Raw genomic sequence first — 10,478 nt, forward strand, 5'->3', positions numbered from 1 at the left:
TTGAATAAGCTGAGAATTATGTTCACAATTACCCAATTTATACATGAACTAAATGCTAATTTAACTTTTATTGTGATACTCAGAATAAAGAATGCATCATAAATTGTAAATCCATTCTAAGGCAGTAGTTCTTAATTATTTGAAGGATGAACCCCTTTGAGGATATGATGAAGGCTATGATGAACCCTCTATACAGAAAAGTACACATATACAAACAGTGCATGTATCAAAAGATTTATAAAACCATTCCCAAGTCCTCTAGAGATTCATGTACCATAGGTTAAGAATCCCTTCAAGGGTAACTTCTAAATTAACTTAAAATAAATTTTATATGTAAATATTTAACATGAGTTAAGGATAAATCAGAGTTAAAATTAACTTAAGGCAAATTGCCTTATTTTCCACAAATATTTGGCATTGATTCCTCTTTTTATTTAACAATATTTATGAGACTATAGAGAAGTTGAAAGAATAAAACAATGAACATCTATATACTCTTCACCTACATTCAACAATTAATAATATTTTGTCACATTTATTTATCTATTTCTCTTTCCATATCCATATCTATACTTACATACATACATACACTCATACATACATACATACATACATACATATGTATTTGCAGGAGACAGAGTCTGGACCATTTGAATATAAGTTGCAGATATTATAACATGTCACTTCTGTATGAATCTTTCATATGAATCTAAGAACAAGGACATTTTCTTACATAAACATGAGACAATGATCATATTCTCTCACATTATGAAACTTAAGAAATTTAACATTGATTAAGTATCTTCTAACATACAGTCCATATTCAGGTTTCTCAACAATGTCTTACCTAAATAATTGTCCCAATAATGTCCTAAATTATTGTCTATGTGTATGTATCACTCAAGATCTAATTTGAGTTTACATACTGACCCTTTAGTCTTCTGCAATCTAAAGTATCAGTTCCCTGCATATTTGAATGTTTCACACCTTCATTTTGTTGAAGGGTCCAAGCCACTTATCTTGTAGAATGTCTCCTAATCTGCATTTGTTTGATTGTTTCTTCATGGTTAGATTTAGGTGAAACATTTTTGTCAAGAATCCCACACAGGTGATGCCAGGTACTTATTTTTGCATCATATCAGGAAGCACACAATGTCGAGTTGGCCCATTATTGGTGATGCTGAGACATTTGGTCAACGTGGTATCTTCTTCTTATAATTAAGACACTACATTGGAGGTTTCACAGTAGTGATTTTCTAACTCTATGATTCCTTCTATACTCATTAGTTGACATTATTCTACAGGAAAAGCTCTGACCCTTTTGACATTCTTTTCTTTGTTATTATAAAAAAGATTTTGCATTTGACGTTATAATCCATTCCCATCCTTACTCTTTCTGAGGTGCTCAAATTGTGTTCATGCTGGCTTCTACGTTCTGTTCACTTGTCCTCAGTGATTTTTCATGCCTGTTGGTACAATGAGCTGTTTCAGGCACACCTCATACTTTCCTGGCCTTGATCTGTTATTTGCCATTTCTCCCGGGAGTGTTGGTTCATTTAGTAAGAAATGGTCCCTTAACATGTTTAAATGTGCGTTAACAATATTAACACCATTCCACAAAAAAGTGTAGGCTTCAAAAAAACATGAACAGATCTCTTCTTTCTTCTGCTCTAGCCACAAATTCACTTAATTCTGAGTATGTGATGGGCTCCATTATTATGTTGAGGTCAGTAATAACAGAAGATAATTTCTCCTTATTCTGGACTTCCAGAATCTCAAATTCAAGTTGAAATGTAATCATGTGCCAATTTCCTGATAATTTGTGTTTCTATAGAACTCTTTATATTCTTTTCTGTCATCTCAGTGCTTTTTAGGTTCTCTGTCTTCTAGTAGTGGAGTAATTTCTAAAAATGATGCCAGTAAGGGTACTTGAAAATGGAAGTTCTGATTCTAAATGTTCATGATTACCTCTTAGATCTTTTGAAGATTCCCATCCTTCAGAATCTGATTGGTATATTTCTTGAAATGATTTCTGGATTTGGGTGGTGTCTTCCCCAGGTGCCGATGGCTCCTCGCAGGCCCAACTCAGGACTGCAATCTTGGCTTCCACAGTGGGGAGCTAGCACTGGGCTTCTGTAAGCCACCTTTTAAAAATCTATGCAAAAATCATCCTAACAGAAGAAAGGTAATATAAACAATCAAATCACCAATCACATTCCTCAATGGGGACTAGTATTGCATATTAAAAGTGCCCATGTCAGCTGGCACACTACACAATTTTGATTGTTTATATATTATAATAATTTTCAGTGGACTCTGTTTTTCTCCTAGGAAGTTCCAAAGAAAATGAAGTCTGTTAAATTAATGGGAAATCATACAGAGAACAATGGAACTACATTAATGTTGTGCCAGAGGAAAGTTTACTTTTGACTTATTCTCTAAAGAAAGGATTTTCTAAGCAAACTAAAGAGGTATTTGAGATATGAGAAAGAGATTAAATGCCTTCAAATCATCTTCGAGCACATTGAAAATGCTGAACAATTGATATTCTTGCTAATGTGCCCCTTGTGGACTCCTAGTAGGCAGCACTTTGTTAGCCTATGGCTATTTATTGAATACTCTTGAAAAAAATTAAAGCTGCATGCATTTAAATATATTTCCTAGTTCTGCATCTTTACTAACTCAAATGGACCAATTCAATTAACCATATGTAGTGATATTTTACTGTACATGAGACTGTAAAAATATCTTGAAATCCTCCAGAAGATTAAATGCTATCAACTGCAGTATTCCTTTATATAATAATATTTTTTCCAATTCTTAAAATAACTGCTTTACCTGATGCTTCTTAAAATTATATGAAGGTGTTAGGTTAAAAATGTTTTATTTTAAAATAAAAATGTCATATTTTAATTTTAAACCAAGTTTACTGTCACTTAATGAACTCATGTCTCCTAAGTGAGTAAAATGTGTATGTGTGAATAATAGAAACAAATCTATTCAAATGCCTCCTGGACCGTCCTAAAACTCACTGTAGCTACACAGAAACAGTAAGAAGGGAGTGGTAGGCCTCTTTATCCAGAAATGTGAACTCTAAAACTTGATTTAGTCAATAGTTTAGTTACGAGTCTTAAATTTGAATTTTAAAAAGTATATGACATTGTTAATGGAAGAAGTGATTTTATTTTCAGGTTTTATTTACAAATTAAATAGGGTTTGCATCATTGCTTGGATGAGATGCCTATTTTATTTTTTACTGCTGTTATAAGTTTACCTTTTCCTTGAATGTCATAAAAGCTTAACAGTGTTTTATAAAGATGAAAGTGGTTCTTATAAAGAAGTAAAAGTAGAGCATATATGAAAAGCAAGGATATAGCATATTTAGGGATTGATTGCAGCAAGATTTCTTTAAAATTTTTACTTTCTCAATTAAAGTAGAACAGGGTTTCCAGATCTGGTACAGCAGAATATTTCCTATCAATCTGATTCTTTCACAGATAATTAACTCTAGGCAAAATTTGAAAAACAACTATCTAATGCATTGGAGAATGACAAAAATTCAGGCAGATACTAGATAGGAGTTAACCCTTGGAAGAAGGAAATAACATTAAGTAAAATTTTCATTCTATTGGCTTTTAGCCAGAGCATCTTGTGACATGTCTAACATTTGGATAAACTATTTCACCTTTGATGGCTTGAAGAACTAGAAGACAGAGTTTAGGTCAGTCACAGCCACTAGAAATAGATGGGGGAATTCCAGAAAAGAAAGACCCAGAAATGGGGAAAGGAACCTCATGTTCTGTGTATAAACTCCACTCAGGTTTCTGGTTGGTCCCTGAACCTCATGTGAACATGAACCTCACATGTAACCTCACATGGTGGAGAATCTAAGCAATCCAGCTAAGGCTAATACTTAACATGAGATTTGAACACCCACTATTCCTGGGGAGACAGATTTTTTAGTTTGAGTTTAGCTAGTTAAGTGCCCACTAGAACAACACCAAGCACAATACAGCACTCTTTAGAGGAATAAAAGAACATATATCTCTACAACATATAGGTCCCAGAGTTAAGGGAACAAACCAAACCACTCTTTGTCCCAGAGGGAGACATGACTTCATCCCTCAAGGCTGCTTGCTTCAGACATAGCCCTGAGAATAGCTTGGATAAAGAGCAGTCAGGGCCTTGAATTGACATACCTTCTAAGAACTCTTGTTCAGGGGCTCTCGGAGACGTGGTAAGTTGCTTCCCTCAACATTCATTTTTCTATTATCAACTGATCTGAGGGTAAGGAAAAAAGGAGTTCTTAGACTAAAGAATGGAAAGACTTTGAAAAGAACTAACAACACTAAACAAGAATTCTAGGGCTCTATGAGAGGGCGGGAAATCCTGCTCACTATTCATAACATGCTAACTGGTTTACCAGTTAATATTTTCCTAATCACCTTCTTTTGCTAATGATTCTATATGTTCAGAGAATCAATATAAACAAAGAAATACATAAACAAATTTTTTAAAGTGTCATTGATTTAGGAAGATTGCATTTCAAATATTTGAAACCTAATTACATATTAGGATGATTTCTTGTTTTTGTAACAAAAATATTGAACCCAATGGCAATTATTTTCTAGATTTAATCTACCTCCAAGGCGTAATGCTATTTACAACAAGGCTTTACATGAGAACATGCCCTTTTATTGAGGATCTGAAAGAAACAATTGCTTAAGGCTTTATATGAGGACATGCCCTTTTATTGAGGATCTGAAAGAAACAATTGCTTAATAAGTGGTGTAAATAAACTGGTCATTGTTTTGCTTTGGAAATTTATTGACTAAAAAAAAATTAATTCATTAATTTATTTTAATAGATACAGCGATTCCTTTAGCAAATGTTAACTTGGAGTTCATCTGCTATATGAAGTTGAGATGCAGTGTATAGTATTTGACTAGTATTTATGCAAGCTATATAAAAAGTAGACAATTACTATTTTTGTTAGCTTAATTATAATCACTTAAGTAAGGCTATGCAAATATTTATTTTTATTTTGTAATTTTTAATTAAGAATTCTGTATTAAAGAATTATAATCATAGATATTTTTTATAGAAAAACATTTTCTCATTATGTTCTAAATAAGAAATATAAAACAACTACGGGCATTTTAATTTTGGCTTATAATGCTTTCAGAATTAGCAAGAAACTAATATCTTAATAAAATCATTTAATAAAGAAAACATTAAAAAATGTGACCCAGAGAGCCATTTTAAATAAGCCATTAGTTTAAAAAATAAAAGTTTTGATGTAGTAAATTTCTTCCAAAAATACCTATTTTCAGTTATCTGTCATTTCTTTTTTTCACTTTCAAATACAATTTTTCATCTGTTATCTGTGTACAATGAGCATAGACACCTTATGGCCAAAGATGATCCAACTATTTTTAAGTTACAATAGTGAAGATAAAATGTAGCACATCTCATAATCTGCCTGGTGAACTTTTAACACAAGACTTCTTTGAGAGAAGACATAGGATCCAGGAAACATAATCCAACATCAGACATGTTGATGGGAAGTCCTATGATAATCCCTGTGATACAGGCTCGGTCAACAATTTGGACTGAAATAAGCAGATGGAAATACCTGGGGAGAAGATCTCTAGGGGAAAAACAAATGGAATTAACAGATTGAATGACAAATTAGATCATTTAGTTTTTAAAGGTGTTTGACAAATCTCCTTAAATGTTAGCAAAATTAACATTAGGTACATAAATAATTAAGAAAAAATAAAAACTTATGGTAGAATTTATTGTTGTATATAAATATTTACTTGTTGTATATAAATATTTACTCCGGTCAAAAAGAAGTGTATTATGTTTGGAAGCTTTGACCATATGGTGACATAGACTACATCAAAGCTATTGGAATTGTATAATATGAACAATAAGTGTCACTTTAGCCATTACATCTATCTACAACATGCAAAACACACATGTATGCAAAATAGAAATAAATGTATGAATAGTATTCATATTAATACTCACTTCATCTCTTGTACAATCCAAATCCTTCTGGGATATTTTTTTAATGACATCCTCCCTTCAAATATTTGCTTATTTCTCAACTAGTTTTGTGGAACTTTAATGTTTTCAAATATAAAGATTCTTTACAATTCACTGAAACAATTTTTTTTCCTCTACATTTTCTTCCTCAAGATAAAATAGAGTTCAGTTATAGACATTCTTGCAGGCTTTGCTCTTATTAGAAGAGAAAATAAGTATTTGGTGATATTCTTTGAAAATGAAGAGATATGGCAGCTTTTATAAATAAAATTAATCTGGCAGATTTAGAATAGAAAAAAGCTCCTAAAATAACCCAAGTTAAAAAAAAAACAAAAACATTAAACTCTTAACTAATTGTTAATTGTTCAGACATGACTTTCTGTCTGTCTACTATGTATAAATACTGTGCTAAAATCCCTGAGCTGGAAAGGACTGGAAATCACAAGCATCCTTTGTGTCACTGTCTTCCAAGCAGCTACACCAGGACCTTCTATATCCTTCACAATGGGTGGGCACATTGAGTGGTAAAGATAATGGTGGAATAATGACTCACAAAGACTTCTTTGCTGAATTTTTTCTGGATGTCTAGATGTTTATATGCATTTACTTTGGTATCAAGCATTATCAGACATTCCCAGTGAGTAATTTATAAAGTTTTTAACTATAATTCAATTTCCAGGTCTTTCTATTTCTTGATGGCCTCATCTCCATGACCCACTGCCCTAATCAAATGATGGACCTCATTATCACCAGGGACTGTAATGTCTCAATCAGTCAGAAACCATTAGCTTAAGCAGAAAAGGAATTTATCGAAGGATATTTGGTAGCGCACAAAGTCTTTACATAGGCCCAAGGACCAAGACTGGAGTCTCTGCAGTACGGAACAGTACCCAGATTTCCCCCTCAGAGCTGCTCCGGAGCGAACACCACCAATGCCGGTTTAGACACCATGGCAGGCCCCACCGAGGCAGGCACAGGGTGTGACCTTTGCCACCACTGCCTCTGGAGCCGGACGAGTGTGATCACATTTTCCAAATGTATATTTTTGGAGTAAAAGCTTATCCTGACCACCAGCTTTGGAATCAAACTCTGCCATAGAGTCTGCTAGGTGGATTGCAGATTACAGTGCTCCAAGGGGGCTGAGAAAGTGAATTTTAACTTCTAATTTAGGGAGGCAGATCCTCCTAAGACAAAGAGCTTCTCACATAAAGGAGTGGTGGTTGATGTTTTTAAGTAGCACTCTGAGTCCGAGAGAGAGAGTCTGTTGACTCTACCACTTATTCACTCTCCATTAAACATTCTTGCCCCATCCTTATCCAGTTTAGATGCTATGGGTTCATCATAACAACCCCTTCCTTGAAAACATGCTTTGCTCCCATGTTGGTGTTTCCCTCTGTCCTGCCCATGAAGCAAAATCCCAGTCAGGGGTGAAGCCATCAATTGTCCTGCTCCACACTGCCGCTGAGCACCTCTATACTGCTCAAAATATAACACAGTCCTACTGACTAATTTTCCTCTAAACGAATCACCAAAATCTCATATTAGGCATTAAATACTGCCTGGCATTCTATGCTAGCCTTTAATAAGTTTGCATATTCAGATGGTGTCCCACTCCCGATTTTCTTCCTGCCCAGGAGCCCCTACTGCCTCTGCTCCTCACTGCAACCTCTTGAGCTCCTACTACACAGATTTTAATCTCCGCAAGTCTTCTCCAATTTGGCAAATAATAGATCAATCGTCTTTGTTGCTCAAGTGAAAATTAGGACTCATCCTTAAGTATTCTCTTTTTCTCTGTCCTCACATCCCATCTATCATGAACTTACCAAGTTTACTTCATTTCCACTGCTTTCACTATAGGCAAGCCACTGCTGTCTCTTACCTGGCCTTCTGCAGTGCCACCATGGTCCTCCTGCTTCTTACCTTACTCTTTACAACCCCTTCTCTAAGCAAACAGCCAGAGTACATTCTCTTTAGTGTAAAATTGTCACCTCAATCCCTGGTATAAAATCATTCCTACTGAACCTGGAGTGAGAACCCTACCTCCTCAAGATGGTCTGAAAGTCCAACATAAGCTGTGGCCCCACTTCTTTCTCTTAAAATCATGTTTTGTTTTTAAAAGAACATTATCCCTATCAAAAAAGTATCTTAATTGATTATTATGCTTGTTTGTTGTTGGTATCAAAGAAGCATCTACTTTGACCACCCTAACTAAATTGTCTACTATTCTTTATTTTATTTCCTTGTCTTACTTTTCTTCACAGTCCTGATGACTACTTGATAGTATATTGTTTATGAACTTACTTACACGATAAAATTTGTCTTGCCACACCAGAATGTAAGCCCAAGTGTCTTATAACCAGAGAGTCTCCATCACTTTGAACTGTGCCTGGGACAGATTAGGCTCTGAAATTCTTGTGTAAATGAATAAATTAATAAATAAATTAAGTCCATGATTAAGAAGATAAATTCTTAACATTTTAGGCCTGAAAGGGGCATTTTTATTCATTTAGTTGAACATGGTTAGCTCTGAGTGAGAAAACTGAGGCCCAAAGAGCACAGCTAATTATTGGAAGAATCGGGACTAATTACTTGTCTGTCATCTAATTTACATTTCACCATGTCACATTGTGTCCTTTGTAAGTAAATGAATTCCTTTTTATTGGCCTTCATTTTTCTACATGCCTAGGTCCATTATCCCTTTAAAATGTTTGGTCTATTGCAGGTGCTTCATAAACTTGTTTAATTAATAAATGCATAAATAATGAATACTGTAATAACGCGTATTGATAAATTATGTCACCGGTAACATTTGGACTCCTTTAGAAGATAGAATCTTAGATTATTTCTGGTATATGATGCTATTAATATTTTCTTTTTTGGTAATAGAAAGAGGGAAGTAGTGTTTGTATGCATCGAGGACACATTTTAAAGTCATGGTGCCTATAGGAAAACCAGGTAAGGAGTCTCTAAATAGGAAAAGATCAGGCTCTTTCTCAGACAGCACTTTTTTGTGAATCCTTCCTGCATTTACTTATTCAAGATAAGATATGATATTCAAGGAGGGTTGCTGGCTGCACATGGAGTGAAGCCACCCTTCGAACATCTGTACTTCCCACATGTTCTTTCCCCAAAAATGCTGTGCTCCAGCCTAATGCCGATTGGCCCACACAGTGCTAATCAGGGCACAGCAATGCCAAAGCTTGTGCACCCAATTAAGGACACTGCAGCCCACACTCCCATCGTGGCTGTTGGCAGCATGACCTCGTACACTTAGAGCCTTGCACGTACAATCTGGCAGAGGTGAGTGATCGGCTGCATTCCACTCTTTATATATCCATCCCCTTCAACTTCAGCTTGTCTGCCGTAAACATTGCCTGTCAGAATGCTGAGCAATAGCTTCGAGAGGTGAATTAGGTCCATGATGACTAACAGGTGCTGCATTGCTGACACAGGCACAATCTGGGGACTTTAAAAAAAATAAATTTTACACAGTTCAAGTCACTAGGAAGGTGAATTTAATGAAGTGGAGCAGTATGAATAATACTGACATTTTAGCTCACATTAAGCTTGCATATAAACTGAGTTTTGAACAAACGTCCTTAGTCAGTTTTGAGTATGACAGAGAACTTTATCTGGAGAGGAAATGAATGTTTAGATCAAGATAAAATTGCAGTGAAAGAAATGTATACATGTCATTTTTAATGTTTAGGTTTTTTTTTATGTATATTAAGGCAAAGAAGGCTTAGATAAACCACATCCATTCATTTATTCATCAGTTTACTCATTAAGTAATGAGTTTATTATTCATGTAATAATGACTTGGTATAACGTTTGCATGCCAAAATAAGAGTTCCTGTTTTCATGTCACAGAAAATATAAGAGGAGGAACAAAGAAAACTTTTTTTCAATTAATGTTCACATAGAACAGGAAAACAACAACATATTCCTCTCAGATAAGCTCATATAGTCCCATATAAAAAAGCAGAAAAATGGGAAGAGTTCCTGGACCACAGCTGGAAGCTCCAAAGCACACTTAGATCTGAGGGTCTGGAAGGGAAGAGCCCTTGCTATTGGTGTTATAAACAGCAATACTTGATCTGGGGTCAGGGGAAAGGGGTGAGGAGGGCTGTTTCACAGAAAAAAAATCATTCTGGACCAAGGCCTTCAGAGAACAATTGACTTGTCCAGGGATAAAGAACTGATTCAGAGCATTTTCTAAACAGGTTTAAAATGAACAGTAGGAGAGCATCTTAACACTATATATCTTTATCCATTTTTACTCTTGGTATATTTCACTGAAGTTAAATATTTAGTTTAGATAAAAAAAATAAAGGCAAACAGGAATTTAAGTGAAAAAGACAGATCAAGGATGATAGGACTTTTGGGCAAATGGAGTAGCAAAGGCTTAAAGAGGTATTTCCTAG

General features: G+C 34.9%; 1 pseudogene; it reads right to left on the minus strand.

Moving 5' to 3' along the window:
* Positions 1-1,552: 1,552 nt before the first annotated feature.
* Positions 1,553-9,495, minus strand: LOC102889000 (annotated as a pseudogene).
* Positions 9,496-10,478: the final 983 nt, after the last annotated feature.

This window comes from Pteropus alecto, unplaced genomic scaffold, assembly GCF_000325575.1.
Source record: "Pteropus alecto unplaced genomic scaffold, ASM32557v1 scaffold24, whole genome shotgun sequence".
Classification (NCBI taxonomy): domain Eukaryota; kingdom Metazoa; phylum Chordata; class Mammalia; order Chiroptera; family Pteropodidae; genus Pteropus; species Pteropus alecto.